This window comes from Phyllobates terribilis, unplaced genomic scaffold (genome assembly GCF_046119375.1).
Source record: "Phyllobates terribilis strain yellow unplaced genomic scaffold, ASM4611937v1 Scaffold_2__4_contigs__length_985480577, whole genome shotgun sequence".
Taxonomy (NCBI): domain Eukaryota; kingdom Metazoa; phylum Chordata; class Amphibia; order Anura; family Dendrobatidae; genus Phyllobates; species Phyllobates terribilis.
In genome coordinates this window covers 779,871,273-779,894,952 of record NW_027362762.1, presented here as the reverse complement: position 1 = coordinate 779,894,952, position 23,680 = coordinate 779,871,273, and the positions used below count along the sequence as shown (strand labels likewise).

Sequence of the window (23,680 nt, the reverse complement as noted above, 5' to 3'; positions counted from 1 at the left end):
AGCATCAGAGGAGTTCAGTGGCACTGATGCTAGACAAACCCGTCTCATATAAAAGCATCAGAGGAGTTCAGTGGCACTGACGCTAGACAAAGCCGTCTCATATAAAAGCATCAGAGGAGTTCAGTGGCACTGACGCTAGACAAAGCCATCTCATATAAAAGCATCAGAGGAGTGCAGTGGCACTGCCGCTAGACAAAGCCTTCTCATATAAAAGCATCAGAGGAGTGCAGTGGCACTGACGCTAGACAAACCCATCTCATATAAAAGCATTAGAGGAGTGCAGTGGCAATGACGCTAGACAAACCCGTCTCATATAAAAGCATCAGAGGAGTGCAGTGGCACTGACGCTAGACAAAGCCGTCTCATATAAAAGCATCAGAGGACTGCAGTGGCACTGACGCTAGACAAACCCGTCTCATATAAAAGCATCAGAGGAGTGCAGTGGCACTGACGCTAGACAAACCCATCTCATATAAAAGCATCAGAGGAGTGCAGTGGCACTGACGCTAGACAAAGCCGTCTCATATAAAAGCATGAGAGGAGTGCAGTGGCACTGCCGCTAGACAAAGCCGTCTCATATAAAAGCATCAGAGGCGTGCAGTGGCACTGACGTTAGACAAACCCGTCTCATATAAAAGCATCAGAGGAGCGCAGTGCCACTGACGCTAGACAAAGCCGTCTCATATAAAAGCATCAGAGGAGTGCAGTGGCACTGACGCTAGACAAAGCCGTCTCATATAAAAGCATCAGAGGCATGCAGTGGCACTGACGCTAGACAAACCCGTCTCATATAAAAGCATCAGAGGAGTGCAGTGGCACTGACGCTAGACAAACCCGTCTCATATAAAAGCATCAGATGAGTGCAGTGGCACTGACGCTAGACAAAGCCGTCTCATATAAAAGCATCAGAGGAGTTCAGTGGCACTGACGCTAGACAAAGCCGTCTCATAAAAAAGCATCAGAGGAGTTCAGTGGCACTGACGCTAGACAAAGCCGTCTCATATAAAAGCATCAGAGGAGTTCAGTGGCACTGACTATAGACAAAGCCGTCTCATATAAAAGCATCAGAGGAGTTCAGTGGCACTGACGCTAGACAAACCCGTCTCATATAAAAGCATCAGAGGAGTGCAGTGCCACTGACGCTAGACAAACCCATCTCATATAAAAACATCAGAGGAGTTCAGTGGCACTGACGCTAGACAAACCCATCTCATATAAAAGCATCAGAGGAGTTCAGTGGCACTGACGCTAGACAAACCCATCTCATATAAAAGCATCAGAGGAGTGAAGTGGCACTGACGCTAGACAAAGTCGTCTGATATAAAAGCATCAGAGGAGTGCAGTGGCACTGACGCTAGACAAAGCCGTCTCATATAAAAGCATCAGAGGAGTGCAGTGGCACTGACGCTAGACAAACCCATCTCATATAAAAGCATCAGAGGAGAGCAGTGGCAGTGACGCTAGACAAAGCCGTCTCATACAAAAGCATCAGAGGAGTTCAATGCCACTAATGCTAGACAAAGCCGTCTCATATAAAAGCATCAGAGGAGTTCAGTGGCACTGACGCTAGACAAAGCCGTCTCATATAAAAGCATCAGAGGAGTGCAGTGGCACTGACGCTGGACAAAGCCGTCTCATATAAAAGCACCAGAGGAGTTCAGTGGCACTGACGCTAGACAAACCCGTCTCATATAAAAGCATCAGAGGAGAGCAGTGGCACTGACGCTAGACAAAGCCGTCTCATATAAAAGCATCAGAGGAGTGCAGTGCCACTGACGCTAGACAAAGCCGTCTCATATAAAAGCATCAGAGAAGTGCAGTGGCACTGACGCTAGACAAAGCCGTCACATATAAAAGCATCAGAGGAGTGCAGTGGCACTGATGCTAGACAAAGCCGTCTCATATAAAAGCATCAGAGGAGTGCAGTGCCACTGATGCTAGACAAACCCGTCTCATATGAAAGCATCAGAGGAGTGCAGTGGCACTGACGCTAGACAAAGCCATCTCTCATAAAAGCATCAGAGGAGTGCAGTGGCACTGACGCTAGACAAAGCCGTCTCATATAAAAGCAAGAGAGGAGTGCATTGGCACTGACGCTAGACAAAGCCGTCACATATAAAAGCATCAGAGGAGTGCAGTGGCACTGACGCTAGACAAAGCCGTCTCATATAAAAGCATCAGAGGAGTGCAGTGGCACTGACGCTAGACAAAGCCGTCTCATATAAAAGCATCAGAGGAGTGCAGTGGCACTGACGCTAGACAAACCCGCATCATATAAAAGCATCAGAGGAGTTCAGTGACACTGACGCTAGACAAAGCCGTCTCATATAAAAGCATCAGAGGAGTGCAGTGGCACTGAAGCTAGACAAACCCGTCTCATATAAAAGCATCAGAGGAGTGCAGTGGCACTGACGCTAGACAAACCCGTGTCATATAAAAGCATCAGAGGAGTGCAGTGGCACTGACGCCAGACAAATCCGTCTCATATAAAAGCATCAGAGGAGTGCAGTGGCACTGACGCTAGACATACCCGTCTCATATAGAAGCATCAGAGGAGTGCAGTGGCACTGGCGCTAGACAAACCCGTCTCATATAAAAGCATCAGAGGAGTGCAGTGGCACTGACGCTAGACAAACCCGTCTCATATAAAAGCATCAGAGGAGTGCAGTGGCACTGACGCCAGACAAATCCGTCTCATATAAAAGAATCAGAGGAGTGCAGTGGCACTGACGCTAGACATACCTGTCTCATATAAAAGCATCAGAGGAGTTCTGTGCCACTGACGTTAGACAAACCCATCTCATATAAAAGTATCAGAGGAGTTCAGTGGCACTGACGCTAGACAAAGCCGTCTCATATAAAAGCATCAGAGGAGTTCAGTGCACTGATGCTAGACAAAGCCGTCTCATATAAAAGCATCAGCGGAGTGCAGTGGCACTGACGCTAGACAAAGCCGTCTCATATAAAAGCATCAGAGGAGTGCAGTGGCACTGACGCTAGACAAAGCCGTCTCATATAAAAGCATCAGAGGAGTGCAGTGGCACTGATGCTAGACAAAGCCGTCTCATATAAAAGCATAAGAGGAGTGCAGTGGCACTGACGCTAGACAAAGCCGTCTCATATAAAAGCATCAGAGGAGTTCAGTGCCACTGATGCTAGACAAAGCCATCTCATATAAAAGCATCAGAGGCGTTCAGTGGCACTGACGCTAGACAAACCCGTCTCATATAAAAGCATTAGAGGAGTGCAGTGGCACTGACGCTAGACAAAGCCGTCTCATATAAAAGCATCAGAGCAGTGCCGTGGCAATGACGCTAGACAAAGCCGTCTCATATAAAAGCATCAGAGTAGTGCAGTGGCACTGACGCTAGACAAACTCGTCTCATATTTAAGCATCGGTGGGGTGCAGTGGCACTGACGCCAGTCAAAAACCAGTCTCATATAAAAGCATCAGAGGAGTGCAGTGGCACTGACGCTAGACAAACCCGTCTCATATAAAAGCATCAGAGGAGTGCAGTGGCACTGACGCCAGACAAATCCGTCTCATATAAAAGCATCAGAGGAGTGCAGTGGCACTGACGCTAGACATAGCCGTCTCATATAGAAGCATCAGAGGAGTGCAGTGGCACTGGCGCTAGACAAACCCGTCTCATATAAAAGCATCAGAGGAGTGCAGTGGCACTGACGCTAGACAAAGCCGTCTCATATAAAAGCATCAGAGGAGTGCAGTGGCACTGACGCTAGACAAAGCCGTCTCATATAAAAGCATGAGAGGAGTGCAGTGGCACTGACGCTAGACAAAGCCGTCTCATATAAAAGCATGAGAGGAGTGCAGTGGCACTGACGCTAGACAAACCTGTCTCATATAGAAGCATCGGTGGGGTGCAGTGGCACTGACGCCAGACAAAAACCAGTCTCATATAAAAGCATCAGAGGAGTGCAGTGGCACTGACGCTAGACAAACCCATCTCATATAAAAGCATCAGAGGAGTGCAGTGGCACTGACGCCAGACAAATCCGTCTCATATAAAAGCATCAGAGGAGTGCAGTGGCACTGACGCTAGACATACCCGTCTCATATAGAAGCATCAGAGGAGTGCAGTGGCACTGGCGCTAGACAAACCCGTCTCATATAAAAGCATCAGAGGAGTGCAGTGGCACTGACGATAGACAAACCCGTCTCATATAAAAGCATAAGAGGAGTGCAGTGGCACTGACGCTAGACAAAGCCGTCTCATATAAAAGCATAAGAGGAGTGCAGTGGCACTGACGCTAGACAAAGCCGTCTCATATAAAAGCATGAGAGGAGTGCAGTGGCACTGACGCTAGACAAAGCCGTCTCATATAAAAGCATCAGAGGAGTGCAGTGCCACTGATGCTAGACAAAGCCGTCTCATATAAAAGCATCAGAGGAGTTCAGTGCACTGATGCTAGACAAAGCCGACTCATATAAAAGCATCAGAGGAGTGCAGTGGCACTGACGCTAGACAAAGCCGTCTCATATAAAAGCATCAGAGGAGTGCAATGGCACTGACACTAGACAAAGCCGTCTCATATAAAAGCATCAGAGGAGTGCAGTGGCACTGACGCTAGACAAAGCCGTCTCATATAAAAGCATCAGAGGAGTGCAGTGGCACTGACGCTAGACAAAGCCGTCTCATATAAAAGCATCAGAGGAGTGCAGTGGCACTGACGCTAGACAAAGCCGTCTCATATAAAAGCATCAGAGGAGAGCAGTGGCACTGACGCCAGACAAATCCGTCTCATATAAAAGCATCAGAGGAGTGCAGTGGCACCGACGCTAGACATACCCGTCTCATATAGAAGCATCAGAGGAGTGCAGTGGCACTGGCGCTAGACAAACCCGTCTCATATAAAAGCATCAGAGGAGTGCAGTGGCACTAACGCTAGACAAAGCCGTCTCATATAAAAGCATCAGAGGAGTGCAGTGCCACTGATGCTAGACAAAGCCGTCTCATATAAAAGCATAAGAGGAGTGCAGTGGCACTGACGCTAGACAAAGCCGTCTCATATAAAAGCATCAGAGGAGTTCAGTGGCACTGACGCTAGACAAAGCCGTCTCATATAAAAGCATCAGAGGAGTGCAGTGGCACTGATGCTAGACAAAGCCGTCTCATATAAAAGCATCAGAGGAGTGCAGTGGCACTGACGCCAGACAAAAACCAGTCTCATATAAAAGCATCAGAGGAGTGCAGTGGCACTGACGCTAGACAAACCCGTCTCATATAAAAGCATCAGAGGAGTGCAGTGGCACTGACGCCAGACAAATCCGTCTCATATAAAAGCATCAGAGGAGTGCAGTGGCACTGACCGTAGACATACCCGTCTCATATAGAAGCATCAGAGGAGTGCAGTGGCACTGGCGCTAGACAAACCCGTCTCATATAAAAGCATCAGAGGAGTGCAGTGGCACTGACGCTAGACAAAGCCGTCTCATATAAAAGCATCAGAGGAGTTCAGTGTCACTGACGCTAGACAAAGCCGTCTCATATAAAAGCATCAGAGGAGTGCAGTGGCACTGACGCTAGACAAACCCGTCTCATATAAAAGCATCAGAGGAGTGCAGTGGCACTGACGCTAGACAAAGCCGTCTCATATAAAAGCATCAGAGGAGTGCAGTGGCACTGACGCTAGACAAACACGTCTCATATAAAAGCATGAGAGGAGTTCAGTGCACTGACGCTAGACAAAACCGTCTCATATAAAAACATCAGAGGAGTGCAGTGGCACTGACGCTAGACAAAGCCATCTCATATAAAAGCATCAGAGGAGTGCAGTGGCACTGACGCTAGACACAGCCGTCTCATATAAAAGCATCAGAGGAGTGCAGTGGCACTGACGCTAGACAAACCCATCTCATATAAAAGCATCAGAGGAGTGCAATGGCACTGACGCTAGACAAAGCCGTCTCATATAAAAGCATCAGAGGAGTGCAGTGGCAATGACGCTAGACAAAGCCGTCTCATATAAAAGCATCAGAGGAGTGCAGTGGCACTGACGCTAGACAAAGCCGTCTCATATAAAAGCATAAGAGGAGTGCAGTGGCACTGATGCTAGACAAAGCCGTCTCATATAAAAGCATCAGAGGAGTGCAGTGGCACTGATGCTAGACAAAGCCGTCTCATATAAAAGCATCAGAGGAGTGCAGTGGCACTGATGCTAGACAAAGCCGTCTCATATAAAAGCATCAGAGGAGTGCACTGGCACTGATGCTAGACAAAGCCGTCTCATATAAAAGCATCAGAGGAATGCAGTGGCACTGATGCTAGACAAAGCCGTGTCATATAAAAGCATCAGAGGAGTGCAGTGGCACTGATGCTAGACAAACCCGTCTCATATAAAAGCATCAGAGGAGTGCAGTGCCACTGATGCTAGACAAACCCGTCTCATATAAAAGCATCAGAGGAGTTCAGTGCCACTGATGCTAGACAAACCCGGCTCATATAAAAGCATCAGAGGAGTGCAGTGGCACTGACGCTAGACAAAGCCGTCTCATATAAAAGCATCAGAGGAGTGCAGTGGCACTGACGATAGACAAACCCGTCTCATATAAAAGCATCAGACGAGTGCAGTGGCACTGACGCTAGACAAATCCGTCTCATATAAAAGCATCAGAGGAGTTCAGTGGCACTGACGCTAGACAAAGCCGTCTCATATAAAAGCATCAGAGGAGTGCAGTGGCACTGATGCTAGACAGACCCGTCTCATATAAAAGCATCAGAGGAGTGCAGTGCCACTGATGCTAGACAAAGCCGTCTCATATAAAAGCATCAGAGGAGTTCAGTGGCACTGACGCTAGACAAAGCCGTCTCATATAAAAGCATCAGAGGAGTGCAGTGGCACTGACGATAGACAAACCCGTCTCATATAAAAGCATCAGAGGAGTGCAGTGGCACTGACGCTAGACAAATCCGTCTCATATAAAAGCATCAAAGGAGTGCAGTGCCACTGACGCTAGACAAACCCATCTCATATAAAAGCATCAGAGGAGTGCAGTGGCACTGACGCTAGACAAAGCCGTCTCATATAAAAGCATCAGAGGAGTGCAGTGGCACTGACGCTAGACAAATCCGTCTCATATAAAAGCATCAGAGGAGTGCAGTGGCACTGACGCTAGACAAATCCGTCTCATATAAAAGCATCAGAAGAGTGCAGTGGCACTGATGCTAGACAAATCCGTCTCATATAAAAGCATCAGAGGAGTGCAGTGGCACTGACGATAGACAAACCCGTCTCATATAAAAGCATCAGAGTAGTGCAGTGGCACTGACGCTAGACAAATCCGTCTCATATAAAAGCATCAGAGGAGTTCAGTGGCACTGACGCTAGACAAAGCCGTCTCATATAAAAGCATCAGAGGAGTACAGTGGCACTGACGCTAGACAAAGCCGTCTCATATAAAAGCATCAGAGGAGTGCAGTGGCACTGACGCTAGACAAATCCGTCTCATATAAAAGCATCAGAGGAGTGCAGTGGCACTGACGCTAGACAAATCCGTCTCATATAAAAGCATCAGAGGAGTGCAGTGGCACTGACGCTAGACAAAGCCGTCTCATATAAAAGCATCAGAGGAGTACAGTGCCACTGATGCTAGACAAACCCGTCTCATATAAAAGCATCAGAGGAGTGCAGTGGCACTGACGCTAGACAAATCCGTCTCATATAAAAGCATCAGAGGAGTGCAGTGGCACTGACGCTAGACAAAGCCGTCTCATATAAAAGCATCAGAGGAGTACAGTGCCACTGATGCTAGACAAACCCGTCTCATATAAAAGCATCAGAGGATTGCAGTGGCACTGACGCTAGACAATCCCGTCTCATATAAAAGCATCAGAGGAGTGCAGTGGCACTGACGCTAGACAAAGCCGTCTCATATAAAAGCATCAGAGGAGTGCAGTGGCACTGACGCTAGACAAAGCCATCTCATATAAAAGCATCAGAGGAGTGCAGTGGCACTGACGCTAGACAAAGCCGTCTCATATATAAGCATCAGAGGAGTGCAGTGGCACTGACGCTAGACAAAGCCGTCTCATATAAAAGCATCAGAGGAGTTCAGTGTCACTGACGCTAGACAAAGCCGTCTCATATAAAAGCATCAGAGGAGTGCAGTGGCACTGACGCTAGACAAACCCGTCTCATATAAAAGCATCAGAGGAGTGCAGTGGCACTGACGCTAGACAAAGCCGTCTCATATAAAAGCATCAGAGGAGTGCAGTGGCACTGACGCTAGACAAACACGTCTCATATAAAAGCATCAGAGGAGTTCAGTGCACTGACGCTAGACAAAGCCGTCTCATATAAAAGCATCAGAGGAGTGCAGTGGCACTGACGCTAGACAAAGCCGTCTCATATAAAAGCATCAGAGGAGTGCAGTGGCACTGACGCTAGACAAACCCGTCTCATATAAAAGCACCAGAGGAGTGCAGTGGCACTGACGCTAGACAAAGCCGTCTCATATAAAAGCATCAGAGGAGTGCAGTGGCACTGACGCTAGACAAAGCCGTCTCATATAAAAGCATCAGAGGAGTGCAGTGGCACTGACGATAGACAAAGCCGTCTCATATAAAAGCATCACAGTAGTGCAGTGGCACTGACGCTAGACAAATCCGCCTCATATAGAAGCATCAGAGGAGTGCAGTGGCACTGACGCTAGACAAATCCGTCTCATATAAAAGCATCAGAGGAGTTCAGTGGCACTGACGCTAGACAAAGCCGTCTCATATAAAAGCATCAGAGGACTGCAGTGGCACTGATGCTAGACAAACCCGTCTCATATAAAAGCATCAGAGGAGTGCAGTGCCACTGATGCTAGACAAAGCCGTCTCATATAAAAGCATCAGAGGAGTTCAGTGGCACTGACGCTAGACAAAGCCGTCTCATATAAAAGCATCAGAGGAGTGCAGTGGCACTGACGATAGACAAACCCGTCTCATATAAAAGCATCAGAGGAGTGCAGTGGCACTGACGCTAGACAAATCCGTCTCATATAAAAGCATCAAAGGAGTGCAGTGCCACTGACGCTAGACAAAACCATCTCATATAAAAGCATCAGAGGAGTGCAGTGGCACTGACGCTAGACAAAGCCGTCTCATATAAAAGCATCAGAGGAGTGCAGTGGCACTGACGCTAGACAAATCCGTCTCATATAAAAGCATCAGAGGAGTGCAGTGGCACCGACGCTAGACAAATCCGTCTCATATAAAAGCATCAGAGGAGTGCAGTGGCACTGACGCTAGACAAATCCGTCTCATATAAAAGCATCAGAGGAGTGCAGTGGCACTGACGATAGACAAACCCGTCTCATATAAAAGCATCAGAATAGTGCAGTGGCACTGACGCTAGACAAATCCGTCTCATATAAAAGCATCAGAGGAGTTCAGTGGCACTGACGCTAGACAAAGCCGTCTCATCTAAAAGCATTAGAGGAGTACAGTGGCACTGACGCTAGACAAAGCCGTCTCATATAAAAGCATCAGAGGAGTGCAGTGGCACTGACGCTAGACAAATCCGTCTCATATAAAAGCATCAGAGTAGTGCAGTGGCACTGACGCTAGACAAACCCGTCTCATATAAAAGCATCAGAGTAGTGCAGTGGCACTGACGCTAGACAAATCCGTCTCATATAAAAGCATCAGAGGAGTTCAGTGGCACTGACGCTAGACAAAGCCGTCTCCCATAAAAGCATCAGAGGAGTACAGTGGCACTGACGCTAGACAAAGCCGTCTCATATAAAAGCATCAGAGGAGTGCAGTGGCACTGACGCTAGACAAATCCGTCTCATATAAAAGCATCAGAGGAGTGCAGTGGCACTGACGCTAGACAAATCCATCTCATATAAAAGCATCAGAGGAGTGCAGTGGCACTGACGCTAGACAAAGCCGTCTCATATAAAAGCATCAGAGGAGTGCAGTGGCACTGACGATAGACAAACCCGTCTCATATAAAAGCATCAGAGGAGTTCAGTGGCACTGACGCTAGACAAAGCCGTCTCATATAAAAGCATCAGAGGAGTACAGTGGCACTGACGCTAGACAAAGCCGTCTCATATAAAAGCATCAGAGGAGTGCAGTGGCACTGACGCTAGACAAATCCGTCTCATATAAAAGCATCAGAGTAGTGCAGTGGCACTGACGCTAAACAAACCCGTCTCATATAAAAGCATCAGAGGAGTGCAGTGCCACTGACACTAGACAAATCCGTCTCATATAAAAGCATCAGAGGAGTTCAGTGGCACTGACGCGAGACAAAGCCGTCTCATATAAAAGCATCAGAGGAGTGCAGTGGCACTGACGCTAGACAAATCCGTCTCATATAAAAGCATCAGAGGAGTGCAGTGGCACTGACGCTAGACAAATCCGTCTCATATAAAAGCATCAGAGGAGTGCAGTGGCAATGACGCTAGACAAAGCCGTCTCATATAAAAGCATCAGAGGAGTACAGTGCCACTGATGCTAGACAAAGCCGTCTCATATAAAAGCATCAGAGGAGTGCAGTGGCACTGACGCTAGACAAATCCGTCTCATATAAAAGCATCAGAGGAGTGCAGTGGCACTGACGCTAGACAAAGCCGTCTCATATAAAAGCATCAGAGGAGTACAGTGCCACTGATGCTAGACAAACCCGTCTCATATAAAAGCATCAGAGGATTGCAGTGGCACTGACGCTAGACAATCCCGTCTCATATAAAAGCATCAGAGGAGTGCAGTGGCACTGACGCTAGACAAAGCCGTCTCATATAAAAGCATCAGAGGAGTGCAGTGGCACTGACGCTAGACAAAGCCATCTCATATAAAAGCATCAGAGGAGTGCAGTGGCACTGACGCTAGACAAAGCCGTCTCATATATAAGCATCAGAAGAGTGCAGTGGCACTGACGCTAGACAAAGCCGTCTCATATAAAAGCATCAGAGGAGTTCAGTGTCACTGACGCTAGACAAAGCCGTCTCATATAAAAGCATCAGAGGCGTGCAGTGGCACTGACGCTAGACAAACCCGTCTCATATAAAAGCATCAGAGGAGTGCAGTGGCACTGACGCTAGACAAAGCCGTCTCATATAAAAGCATCAGAGGAGTGCAGTGGCACTGACGCTAGACAAACACGTCTCATATAAAAGCATCAGAGGAGTTCAGTGCACTGACGCTAGACAAAGCCATCTCATATAAAAGCATCAGAGGAGTGCAGTGGCACTGACGCTAGACAAAGCCATCTCATATAAAAGCATCAGAGGAGTGCAGTGGCACTGACGCTAGACAAAGCCGTCTCATATAAAAGCATCAGAGGAGTGCAGTGGCACTGACGCTAGACAAACCCGTCTCATATAAAAGCATCAAAGGAGTGCAATGGCACTGACGCTAGACAAAGCCGTCTCATATAAAAGCATCAGAGGAGTGCAGTGGCACTGACGCTAGACAAAGCCGTCTCATATAAAAGCATCAGAGGAGTGCAGTGGCACTGACGCTAGACAAACCGTCTCATATAAAAGCATCAGAGGAGTGCAGTGGCACTGACGCTAGACAAAGCCGTCTCATATAAAAGCATCAGAGGAGTGCAGTGGCACTGACGCTAGACAAACTCGTCTCATATAAAAGCATCAGAGGAGTGCAGTGGCACTGACGCTAGACAAAGCCGTCTCATATAAAAGCATCAGAGGAGTGCAGTGGCACTGACGCTAGACAAAGCCATCTCATATAAAAGCATCAGAGGAGTGCAGTGGCACTGACGCTAGACAAAGCCGTCTCATATAAAAGCATCAGAGGAGTGCAGTGGCACTGACGCTAGACAAACCCGTCTCATATAAAAGCATCAGAGGAGTGCAATTGCACTGACGCTAGACAAAGCCATCTCATATAAAAGCATCAGAGGAGTGCAGTGGCACTGACGCTAGACAAAGCCGTCTCATATAAAAGCATCAGAGGAGTGCAGTGGCACTGACGCTAGACAAACCCGTCTCATATAAAAGCATCAGAGGAGTGCAGTGGCACTGACGCTAGACAAAGCCGTCTCATATAAAAGCATCAGAGGAGTGCAGTGGCACTGACGCTAGACAAAGCCGTCTCATATAAAAGCATCAGAGGAGTGCAGTGGCACTGATGCTAGACAAACCCGTCTCATATAAAAGCATCAGAGGAGTGCAGTGCCACTGATGCTAGACAAAGCCGTCTCATATAAAAGCATCAGAGGAGTTCAGTGGCACTGACGCTAGACAAAGCCGTCTCATATAAAAGCATCAGAGGAGTGCAGTGGCACTGACGATAGACAAACCCGTCTCATATAAAAGCATCAGAGGAGTGCAGTGGCACTGACGCTAGACAAACCCGTCTCATATAAAAGCATCAAAGGAGTGCAGTGCCACTGACGCTAGACAAACCCATCTCATATAAAAGCATCAGAGGAGTGCAGTGGCACTGACGCTAGACAAAGCCGTCTCATATAAAAGCATCAGAGGAGTGCAGTGGCACTGACGCTAGACAAATCCGTCTCATATAAAAGCATCAGAGGAGTGCAGTGGCACTGACGCTAGACAAATCCGTCTCATATAAAAGCATCAGAGGAGTGCAGTGGCACTGACGCTAGACAAATCCGTCTCATATAAAAGCATCAGAGGAGTTCAGTGGCACTGACGCTAGACAAAGCCGTCTCATATAAAAGCATCAGAGGAGTACAGTGGCACTGACGCTAGACAAATCCGTCTCATATAAAAGCATCAGAGGAGTGCAGTAGCACTGACGCTAGACAAATCCGTCTCATATAAAAGCATCAGAGGAGTGCAGTGCCACTGATGCTAGACAAACCCGTCTCATATAAAAGCATCAGAGGAGTGCAGTGGCACTGACGCTAGACAAATCCGTCTCATAAAAAAGCATCAGAGGAGTGCAGTGGCACTGACGCTAGACAAAGCCGTCTCATATAAAAGCATCAGAGGAGTACAGTGCCTCTGATGCTAGACAAACCCGTCTCATATAAAAGCATCAGAGGAGTTCAGTGGCACTGACGCTAGACAATCCCGTCTCATATAAAAGCATCAGAGGAGTGCAGTGGCACTGACGCTAGACAAAGCCGTCTCATATAAAAGCATCAGAGGAGTGCAGTGGCACTGATGCTAGACAAAGCCATCTCATATAAAAGCATCAGAGGAGTGCAGTAGCACTGACGCTAGACAAAGCCGTCTCATATATAAGCATCAGAGGAGTGCAGTGGCACTGACGCTAGACAAAGCCGTCTCATATAAAAGCATCAGAGGAGTTCAGTGTCACTGACGCTAGACAAAGCCGTTTCATATAAATCATCAGAGGAGTGCAGTGGCACTGACGCTAGACAAACCCGTCTCATATAAAAGCATCAGAGGAGTGCAGTGGCACTGACGCTAGACAAAGCCGTCTCATATAAAAGCATCAGAGGAGTGCAGTGGCACTGACGCTAGAGAAACACGTCTCATATAAAAGCATCAGAGGAGTTCAGTGCACTGACGCTAGACAAAGCCGTCTCATAAAAAAGCATCAGAGGAGTGCAGTGGCACTGACGCTAGACAAAGCCATCTCATATAAAAGCATCAGAGGAGTGCAGTGGCACTGACGCTAGACAAAGCCGTCTCATATAAAAGCATCAGAGGAGTGCTGTGGCACTGACGCTAGACAAACCCGTCTCATATAAAAGCATCAGAGGAGTGCAGTGGCACTGACGCTAGACAAACCCGTCTCATATAAAAGCATCAGAGGAGTGCAATGGCACTGACGCTAGACAAAGCCGTCTCATATAAAAGCATCAGAGGAGTGCAGTGGCACTGACGCTAGACAAAGCCGTCTCATATAAAAGCATCAGAGGAGTGCAGTGGCACTGACGCTAGACAAACCGTCTCATATAAAAGCATCAGAGGAGTGCAGTGGCACTGACGCTAGACAAAGCCGTCTCATATAAAAGCATCAGAGGAGTGCAGTGGCACTGACGCTAGACAAACTCGTCTCATATAAAAGCATCAGAGGAGTGCAGTGGCACTGACGCTAGACAAAGCCGTCTCATATAAAAGCATCAGAGGAGTGCAGTGGCACTGACGCTAGACAAAGCCATCTCATATAAAAGCATCAGAGGAGTGCAGTGGCACTGACGCTAGACAAAGCCGTTTCATATAAAAGCATCAGAGGAGTGCAGTGGCACTGACGCTAGACAAACCCGTCTCATATAAAAGCATCAGAGGAGTGCAATTGCACTGACGCTAGACAAAGCCGTCTCATATAAAAGCATCAGAGGAGTGCAGTGGCACTGACGCTAGACAAAGCCGTCTCATATGAAAGCATCAGAGGAGTGCAGTGGCACTGACGCTAGACAAACCCGTCTCATATAAAAGCATCAGAGGAGTGCAGTGGCACTGACGCTAGACAAAGCCGTCTCATATAAAAGCATCAGAGGAGTGCAGTGGCACTGACGCTAGACAAAGCCGTCTCATATAAAAGCATCAGAGGAGTGCAGTGGCACTGACGCTAGACAAAGCCGTCTCATATAAAAGCATCAGAGGAGTGCAGTGGCACTGACGATAGACAAACCCGTCTCATATAAAAGCATCAGAGGAGTGCAGTGGCACTGACGCTAGACAAATCCGTCTCATATAAAAGCATCAGAGGAGTTCAGTGGCACTGACGCTAGACAAAGCCGTCTCATATAAAAGCATCAGAGGAGTGCAGTGGCACTGATGCTAGACAAACCCGTCTCATATTAAAGCATCAGAGGAGTGCAGTGCCACTGATGCTAGACAAAGCCGTCTCATATAAAAGCATCAGAGGAGTTCAGTGGCACTGACGCTAGACAAAGCCGTCTCATATAAAAGCATCAGAGGAGTGCAGTGGCACTGACGATAGACAAACCCGTCTCATATAAAAGCATCAGAGGAGTGCAGTGGCACTGACGCTAGACAAATCCGTCTCATATAAAAGCATCAAAGGAGTGCAGTGCCACTGACGCTAGACAAACCCATCTCATATAAAAGCATCAGAGGAGTGCATTGGCATTGACGGTAGACAAAGCCGTCTCATATAAAAGCATCAGAGGAGTGCAGTGCCACTGACGCTAGACAAAGCCGTCTCATATAAAAGCATCAGAGGAGATCAGTGCACTGACGCTAGACAAAGCCGTCTCATATAAAAGCATCAGAGGAGTGCAGTGGCACTGACGCTAGACAAAGCCGTCTCAAATAAAAGCATCAGAGGAGTATAGTGGCACTGACGCTAGACAAACCCGCATCATATAAAAGCATCAGAGGAGTGCAGTGGCACTGACGCTAGACATACCCGTCTCATATAGAAGCATCAGAGGAGTGCAGTGGCACTGGCGCTAGACAAACCCGTCTCATATAAAAGCATCAGAGGTGTGCGGTGGCACTGACGCTAGACAAATTCGTCTCATATAAAAATATCAGAGGAGAACAGTGACACTGACGCTAGACAAACCCGTCTCATATAAAAGCATCAGAGGAGCGCAGTGGCACTGACGCTAGACAAACCCGTCTCATATAAAAGCATCAGAGGAGTGCAGTGGCACTGATGCTAGACAAAGCCGTCTCATATAAAAGCATCAGAGGAGTTCAGTGGCACTGACGCTAGACAAAGCCGTCTCATATAAAAGCATCAGAGGAGTGCAGTGGCACTGACGCTAGACAAAGCCGTCTCATATAAAAGCATCAGAGGAGTGCAGTGGCACTGACGCTAGACAAACCCGTCTCATATAAAAGCATCAGAGAAGTGCAGTGGCACTGACGCTAGACAAACCCGTCTCATATAGAAGCATCGGAGGAGTTCAGTGGCACTGACGCTAGACAAACCCGTCTCATATAAAAGCATCAGAGGAGTTTAGTGGCACTGACGCTAGACAAAGCCATCTCATATAAAAGCATCAGAGGAGTGCATTGGCACTGACGCTAGACAAAGCTATCTCATATAAAAGCATCAGAGGAGTTCAGTGGCACTGACACTAGACAAAGCCGTCTCATATAAAAGCATCGGAGGAGTGCAGTGCCACTGATGCTAGACAAACCCGTCTCATATAAAAGCATCACAGGAGTGCAGTGCCACTGATGCTAGACAAAGCCGTCTCATATAAAAGCATCAGAGGAGTTCAGTGGCACTGACGCCAGACAAAAACCAGTCTCATATAAAAGCATCAGAGGAGTGCAGTGGCACTGACGCTAGACAAAGCCGTCTCATATAAAAGCATCAGAGGAGTTCAGTGGCACTGACGCTAGACATACCCGTCTCATATAAAAGCATCAGAGGAGTGCAGTGGCACTGACGCTAGACAAAGCCATCTCATATAAAAGCATCAGAGGAGTTCAGTGGCACTGACGCTAGACATACCCGTCTCACATAAAAGCATCAGAGGAGTTTAGTGGCACTGACGCTAGACAAAGCCATCTCATATAAAAGCATCAGAGGAGTGCAGTGGCACTGACGCTAGACAAAGCCGTCTCATATAAAAGCATCGGAGGAGTGCAGTGGCACTGACGCTAGACAAAGCAGTCTCATATAAAAGCATCAGAGGAGTGCAGTGCCACTGATGCTAGACAAACCCGTCTCATATAAAAGCATCAGAGGAGTGCAGTGGCACTGACGCTAGACAAACCCGTCTCATATAAAAGCATCAGAGGAGTGCAGTGGCACTGACGCTAGACAAAGCCGTCTCATATAAAAGCATCAGAGGAGTACAGTGCCACTGATGCTAGACAAACCCGTCTCATATAAAAGCATCAGAGGAGTGCAGTGGCACTGACGCTAGACAAACCCGTCTCATATAAAAGCATCAGAGGAGTGCAGTGGCACTGACGCTAGACAATGCCGTCTCATATAAAAGCATCAGAGGAGTGCAGTGGCACTGACGCTAGACAAAGCCGTCTCATATAAAAGCATCAGAGGATTGCAGTGGCACTGACGCTAGACAAAGCCGTCTCATATAAAAGCATCAGAGGAGTGCAGTGGCACTGACGCTAGACAAATCCATCTCATATAAAAGCATCAGAGGAGTTCAGTGGCACTGACGCTAGTCAAAGCCGTCTCATATAAAAGCATCAGAGGAGTTCAGTGCACTGACGCTAGACAAAGCCGTCTCATATAAAAGCATCAGAGGAGTGCAGTGGCACTGACGCTAGACAAAGCCATCTCATATAAAAGCATCAGAGGAGTGCAGTGGCACTGACGCTAGACAAAGCCATCTCATATAAAAGCATCAGAGGAGTGCAGTGGCACTGACGCTAGACAAAGCCGTCTCATATAAAAGCATCAGAGGAGAGCAATGGCCCTGACACTAGACAAAGCCGTCTCATATAAAAGCATCAGAGGAGTGCAGTGGCACTGACGCTAGACAAACCCGTCTCATATAAAAGCATCAGAGGAGTGCAATGGCACTGACGCTAGACAAAGCCGTCTCATATAAAAGCATCAGAGGAGTGCAGTGGCACTGAAACTAGACAAAGCCGTCTCATATAAAAGCATCAGAGGATTGCAGTGGCACTGACGCTAGACAAACCCGTCTCATATAAAAGCATCAGAGGAGTGCAGTGGCACTGGCGCTAGACAAAGCCGTCTCATATAAAAGCATAAGAGGAGTGCAGTGGCACTGACTCTAGACAAAGCAGTCTCATATAAAAGCATCAGAGGAGTGCAGTGGCACTGACGCTAGACAAAGCAGTCTCATATAAAAGCATCAGAGGAGTTCAGTGACACTGACGCTAGACAAAGCTGTCTCATATAAAAGCATCAGAGGAGTGCAATGGCACTGACACTAGACAAAGCCGTCTCATATAAAAGCATCAGAGGAGTGCAGTGGCACTGACGCTAGACAAACCCGTCTCATATAAAAGCATCAGAGGAGTGCAGTGGCACTGACGCTAGACAAATCCGTCTCATATAAAAGCATCAGAGGAGTGCAGTGGCACTGAAACTAGACAAAGCCGTCTCATATAAAAGCATCAGAGGAGTGCAGTGGCACTGACGCTAGACAAACCCGTCTCATATAAAAGCATCAGAGGAGTTCAGTGGCACTGACGCTAGACAAACCCCTCTCATATAAACACATCAGAGGAGTTCAGTGGCACTGACGCTAGACAAAGCCGTCTCATATAAAAGCATCAGAGGAGTGCAGTGGCACTGACGCTAGACAAACCCGTCTCATATAAAAGCATCAGAGGAGTGCAATGGCACTGACGCTAGACAAAGCCGTCTCATATAAAAGCATGAGAGGAGTGCAGTGGCACTGACTCTAGACAAAGCAGTCTCATATAAAAGCATCAGAGGAGTGCAGTGGCACTGACTCTAGACAAAGCAGTCTCATATAAAAGCATCAGAGGAGTGCAGTGGCACTGACGCTAGACAAACCCGTCTCATATAAAAGCATCAGAGGAGTGCAGTGGCACTGACGCTAGACAAACCAGTCTCATATAAAAGCATCAGAGGAGTGCAATGGCACTGACGCTAGACAAAGCCGTCTCATATAAAAGCATGAGAGGAGTGCAGTGGCACTGACTCTAGACAAAGCAGTCTCATATAAAAGCATCAGAGGAGTGCAGTGGCACTGACTATAGACAAAGCAGTCTCATATAAAAGCATCAGAGGAGTGCAGTGGCACTGACGCTAGACAAACCCGTCTCATATAAAAGCATCAGAGGAGTGCAGTGGCACTGACTCTAGACAAAGCAGTCTCATATAAAAGCATCAGAGGAGTGCAGTGGCACTGACGCTAGACAAACCCGTCTCATATAAAAGCATCAGAGGAGTGCAATGGCACTGACGCTAGACAAACCCGTCTCATATAAAAGCATCAGAGGAGTGCAGTGGCACGGATGCTAGGCAAAGCCGTCTCATATAAAAGCATCAGAGGAGTGCAGTGGCACTGACTCTAGACAAAGCAGTCTCATATAAAAGCATCAGAGGAGTGCAGTGGCACTGACGCTAGACAAACCCGTCTCATATAAAAGCATCAGAGGAGTGCAGTGGCACTGACGCTAGACAAACCAGTCTCATATAAAAGCATCAGAGGAGTGCAATGGCACTGACGCTAGACAAAGCCGTCTCATATAAAAGCATGAGAGGAGTGCAGTGGCACTGACTCTAGACAAAGCAGTCTCATATAAAAGCATCAGAGGAGTGCAGTGGCACTGACTCTAGACAAAGCAGTCTCATATAAAAGCATCAGAGGAGTGCAGTGGCACTGACTATAGACAAAGCAGTCTCATATAAAAGCATCAGAGGAGTGCAGTGGCACTGACGCTAGACAAACCCGTCTCATATAAAAGCATCAGAGGAGTGCAGTGGCACTGACTCTAGACAAAGCAGTCTCATATAAAAGCATCAGAGGAGTGCAGTGGCACTGACGCTAGACAAACCCGTCTCATATAAAAGCATCAGAGGAGTGCAATGGCACTGACGCTAGACAAACCCGTCTCATATAAAAGCATCAGAGGAGTGCAGTGGCACTTACGCTAGACAAAGCAGTCTCATATAAAAGCATCAGAGGAGTGCAGTGGCACAGACGCTAGACAAACCCGTCTCATATAAAAGCATCAGAGGAGTGCAGTGGCACTTACGCTAGACAAACCCCTCTCATATAAACACATCAGAGGAGTTCAGTGGCACTGACGCTAGACAAAGCCGTCTCATATAATAGCATCAGAGGAGTGCAGTGGCACTGACGCTAGACAAACCCGTCTCATATAGAAGCATCAGAGGAGTGTAGTGGCACTGACGCTAGACAAACCCGTCTCAAATAAAAGCATCAGAGGAGTGCAATGGCACTGACGCTGGACAAAGCCGTCTCATATAAAAGCATCAGAGGAGTGCAGTGGCACTGACTCTAGACAAAGCAGTCTCATATAAAAGCATCAGAGGAGTGCAGTGGCACTGACGCTAGACAAACCCGTCTCATATAGAAGCATCAGAGGAGTGCAGTGGCACTGACTCTAGACAAACCCGTCTCATATAAAAGCATCAGAGGAGTGCAATGGCACTGACGCTGGACAAAGCCGTCTCATATAAAAGCATCAGAGGAGTGCAGTGGCACTGACTCTAGACAAAGCAGTCTCATATAAAAGCATCAGAGGAGTGCAGTGGCACTGACTCTAGACAAAGCAGTCTCATATAAAAGCATCAGAGGAGTGCAGTGGCACTGACTCTAGACAAAGCAGTCTCATATAAAAGCATCAGAGGAGTGCAGTGGCACTGACGCTAGACAAACCCGTCTCATATAAAAGCATCAGAGGAGTGCAGTGGCACTGACTCTAGACAAAGCAGTCTCATATAAAAGCATCAGAGGAGTGCAGTGGCACTGACGCTAGACAAACCCATCTCATATAAAAGCATCAGAGGAGTGCAATGGCACTGACGCTAGACAAACCCGTCTCATATAAAAGCATCAGAGGAGTGCAGTGGCACGGACGCTAGGCAAAGACGTCTCATATAAAAGCATCAGAGGAGTGCAGTGGCACTGAGTCTAGACAAAGCAGTCTCATATAAAAGCATCAGAGGAGTGCAGTGGCACTGACTCTAGACAAAGCAGTCTCATATAAAAGCATCAGAGGAGTGCAGGGGCACTGACGCTAGACAAAGCAGTCTCATATAAAAGCATCAGAGGAGTGCAGTGGCACTGACGCTAGACAAACCCGTCTCATATAAAAGCATCAGAGGAGTGCAGTGGCACTGACTCTAGACAAAGCAGTCTCATATAAAAGCATCAGAGGAGTGCAGTGGCACTGACGCTAGACAAACCCGTCTCATATAAAAGCATCAGAGGAGTGCAATGGCACTGACGCTAGACAAACCCGTCTCATATAAAAGCATCAGAGGAGTGCAGTGGCACGGACGCTAGGCAAAGCCGTCTCATATAAAAGCATCAGAGGAGTGCAGTGGCACTGACTCTAGACAAAGCAGTCTCATATAAAAGCATCAGAGGAGTGCAGTGGCACTGACTCTAGACAAAGCAATCTCATATAAAAGCATCAGAGGAGTGCAGTGGCACAGACGCTAGACAAACCCGTCTCATATAAAAGCATCAGAGGAGTGCAGTGGCACTGACGCTAGACAAACCCGTCTCATATAAAAGCATCAGAGGAGTGCAGTGGCACTGGCGCTAGACAAAGCCGTCTCATATAAAAGCATCAGAGGAGTGCAGTGGCACTGACTCCAGACAAAGCAGTCTCATATAAAAGCATCAGAGGCGTGCAGTGGCACTGACGCTAGACAAAGCTGTCTCATATAAAAGCATCAGAGGAGTTCAGTGGCACTGACGCTAGACAAACCAGTCTCATATAAAAGTACCAGAGGAGTTCAGTGGCACTGACGCTAGACAAAGCTGTCTCATATAAAAGCATCAGAGGAGTTCAGTGGCACTGACGCTAGACAAACCAGTCTCATATAAAAGCATCAGAGGAGTGCAGTGGCACTGACGCTAGACAAACCCGTCTCATATAAAAGCATCAGAGGAGTGCAGTGGCACTGACGCTAGACAAACCAGTCTCATATAAAAGCATCAGAGGAGTGCAGTGGCACTGACGCTAGACAAAGCCATCTCATATAAAAGCATCAGAGGAGTGCAGTGGCACTGACGCTAGACAAAGCCATCTCATATAAAAGCATAAGAGGAGTGCAGTGGCACTGACGCTAGACAAAGCCGTCTCATATAAAAGCATCAGAGGAGTTCAGTGCCACTGATGCTAGACAAAGCCATCTCATATAAAAGCATCAGAGGAGTTCAGTGGCACTGACGCTAGACAAACAAGTCTCATATAAAAGCATTAGAGGAGTGCAGTGGCACTGACGCTAGACAAAGCCGTCTCATATAAAAGCATCAGAGCAGTGCCGTGGCAATGACGCTAGACAAAGCCGTCTCATATAAAAGCATCAGAGTAGTGCAGTGGCACTGACGCTAGACAAACCCGTCTCATATTTAAGCATCGGTGGGGTGCAGTGGCACTGACGCCAGTCAAAAACCAGTCTCATATAAAAGCATCAGAGGAGTGCAGTGGCACTGACGCTAGACAAACCCGTCTCATATAAAAGCATCAGAGGAGTGCAGTGGCACTGACGCCAGACAAATCCGTCTCATATAAAAGCATCAGAGGAGTGCAGTGGCACTGACGCTAGACATACCCGTCTCATATAGAAGCATCAGAGGAGTGCAGTGGCACTGGCGCTAGACAAACCCGTCTCATATAAAAGCATCAGAGGAGTGCAGTGGCACTGACGCTAGACAAAGCCGTCTCATATAAAAGCATAAGAGGAGTGCAGTGGCACTGACGCTAGACAAAGACGTCTCATATAAAAGCATGAGAGTAGTGCAGTGCCACTGACGCTAGACAAAGCCGTCTCATATAAAAGCATCAGAGCAGCGCAGTGGCACTGACGCTAGACAAATCCGTCTCATATAGGAGCATCGGTGGGGTGCAGTGGCACTGACGCCAGACAAAAACCAGTCTCATATAAAAGCATCAGAGGAGTGCAGTGGCACTGACGCTAGACAAACCCGTCTCATATAAAAGCATCAGAGGAGTGCAGTGGCACTGACGCTAGACAAAGCCATCTCATATAAAAGCATCAGAGGAGTGCAGTGGCACTGACGCTAGACAAAGCCGTCTCACACAAAAGCATCAGAGGAGTGCAGTGCCACTGATGCTAGACAAAGCCGTCTCATATAAAAGCATCAGAGGAGTGCAGTGGCACTGACGCTAGACAAAGCCGTCTCATATAAAAGCATCAGAGGAGTGCAGTGGCACTGACGCTAGACAAAGCAGTCTCATATAAAAGCATCAGAGGACTTCAGTGGCACTGACGCTAGACAAAGCCGTCACATATAAAAGCATCAGAGGAGTGCAGTGGCACTGACGCTAGACAAAGCCGTCTCATATAAAAGCATCAGAGGAGTTCAGTGGCACTGACGCTAGACAAAGCCGTCTCATATAAAAGCATCAGAGGAGTTCAGTGGCACTGACGCTAGACAAAGCCATCTCATACAAAAGCATCAGAGGAGCGCAGTGGCACTGCCGCTAGACAAAGCCGTCTCATATAAAAGCATCAGAGGAGCGCAGTGGCACTGACGCTAGACAAACCTATCTCATATAAAAGCATCAGAGGAGTTCAGTGACACTGACGCTAGACAAACCCGTCTCATATAAAAGCATCAGAGGAGTGCAGTGGCACTGACGCTAGACAAAGCCGTCTCATATAAAAGCATCAGAGGAGTGCAGTGGCACTGACGCTAGACAAAGCCGTCTCATATAAAAGCATGAGAGGAGTGCAGTGGCACTGACGCTAGACAAAGCCGTCTCATATAAAAGCATGAGAGGAGTGCAGTGGCACTGACGCTAGACAAGCCTGTCTCATATAGAAGCATCGGTGGGGTGCAGTGGCACTGACGCCAGACAAAAACCAGTCTCATATAAAAGCATCAGAGGAGTGCAGTGGCACTGACGCTAGACAAACCCATCTCATATAAAAGCATCAGAGGAGTGCAGTGGCACTGACGCCAGACAAATCCGTCTCATATAAAAGCATCAGAGGAGTGCAGTGGCACTGACGCTAGACATACCCGTCTCATATAGAAGCATCAGAGGAGTGCAGTGGCACTGGCGCTAGACAAACCCGTCTCATATAAAAGCATCAGAGGAGTGCAGTGGCACTGACGATAGACAAAC

General features: G+C 47.7%; 1 protein-coding gene across 1 annotated transcript in view; it reads right to left on the bottom strand.

Moving 5' to 3' along the window:
• DHRSX (dehydrogenase/reductase X-linked) overlaps nt 1-23,680 on the bottom strand; it is a 724,432-nt gene that overhangs the window by 335,654 nt on the left and 365,098 nt on the right. The window lies entirely within an intron of this gene.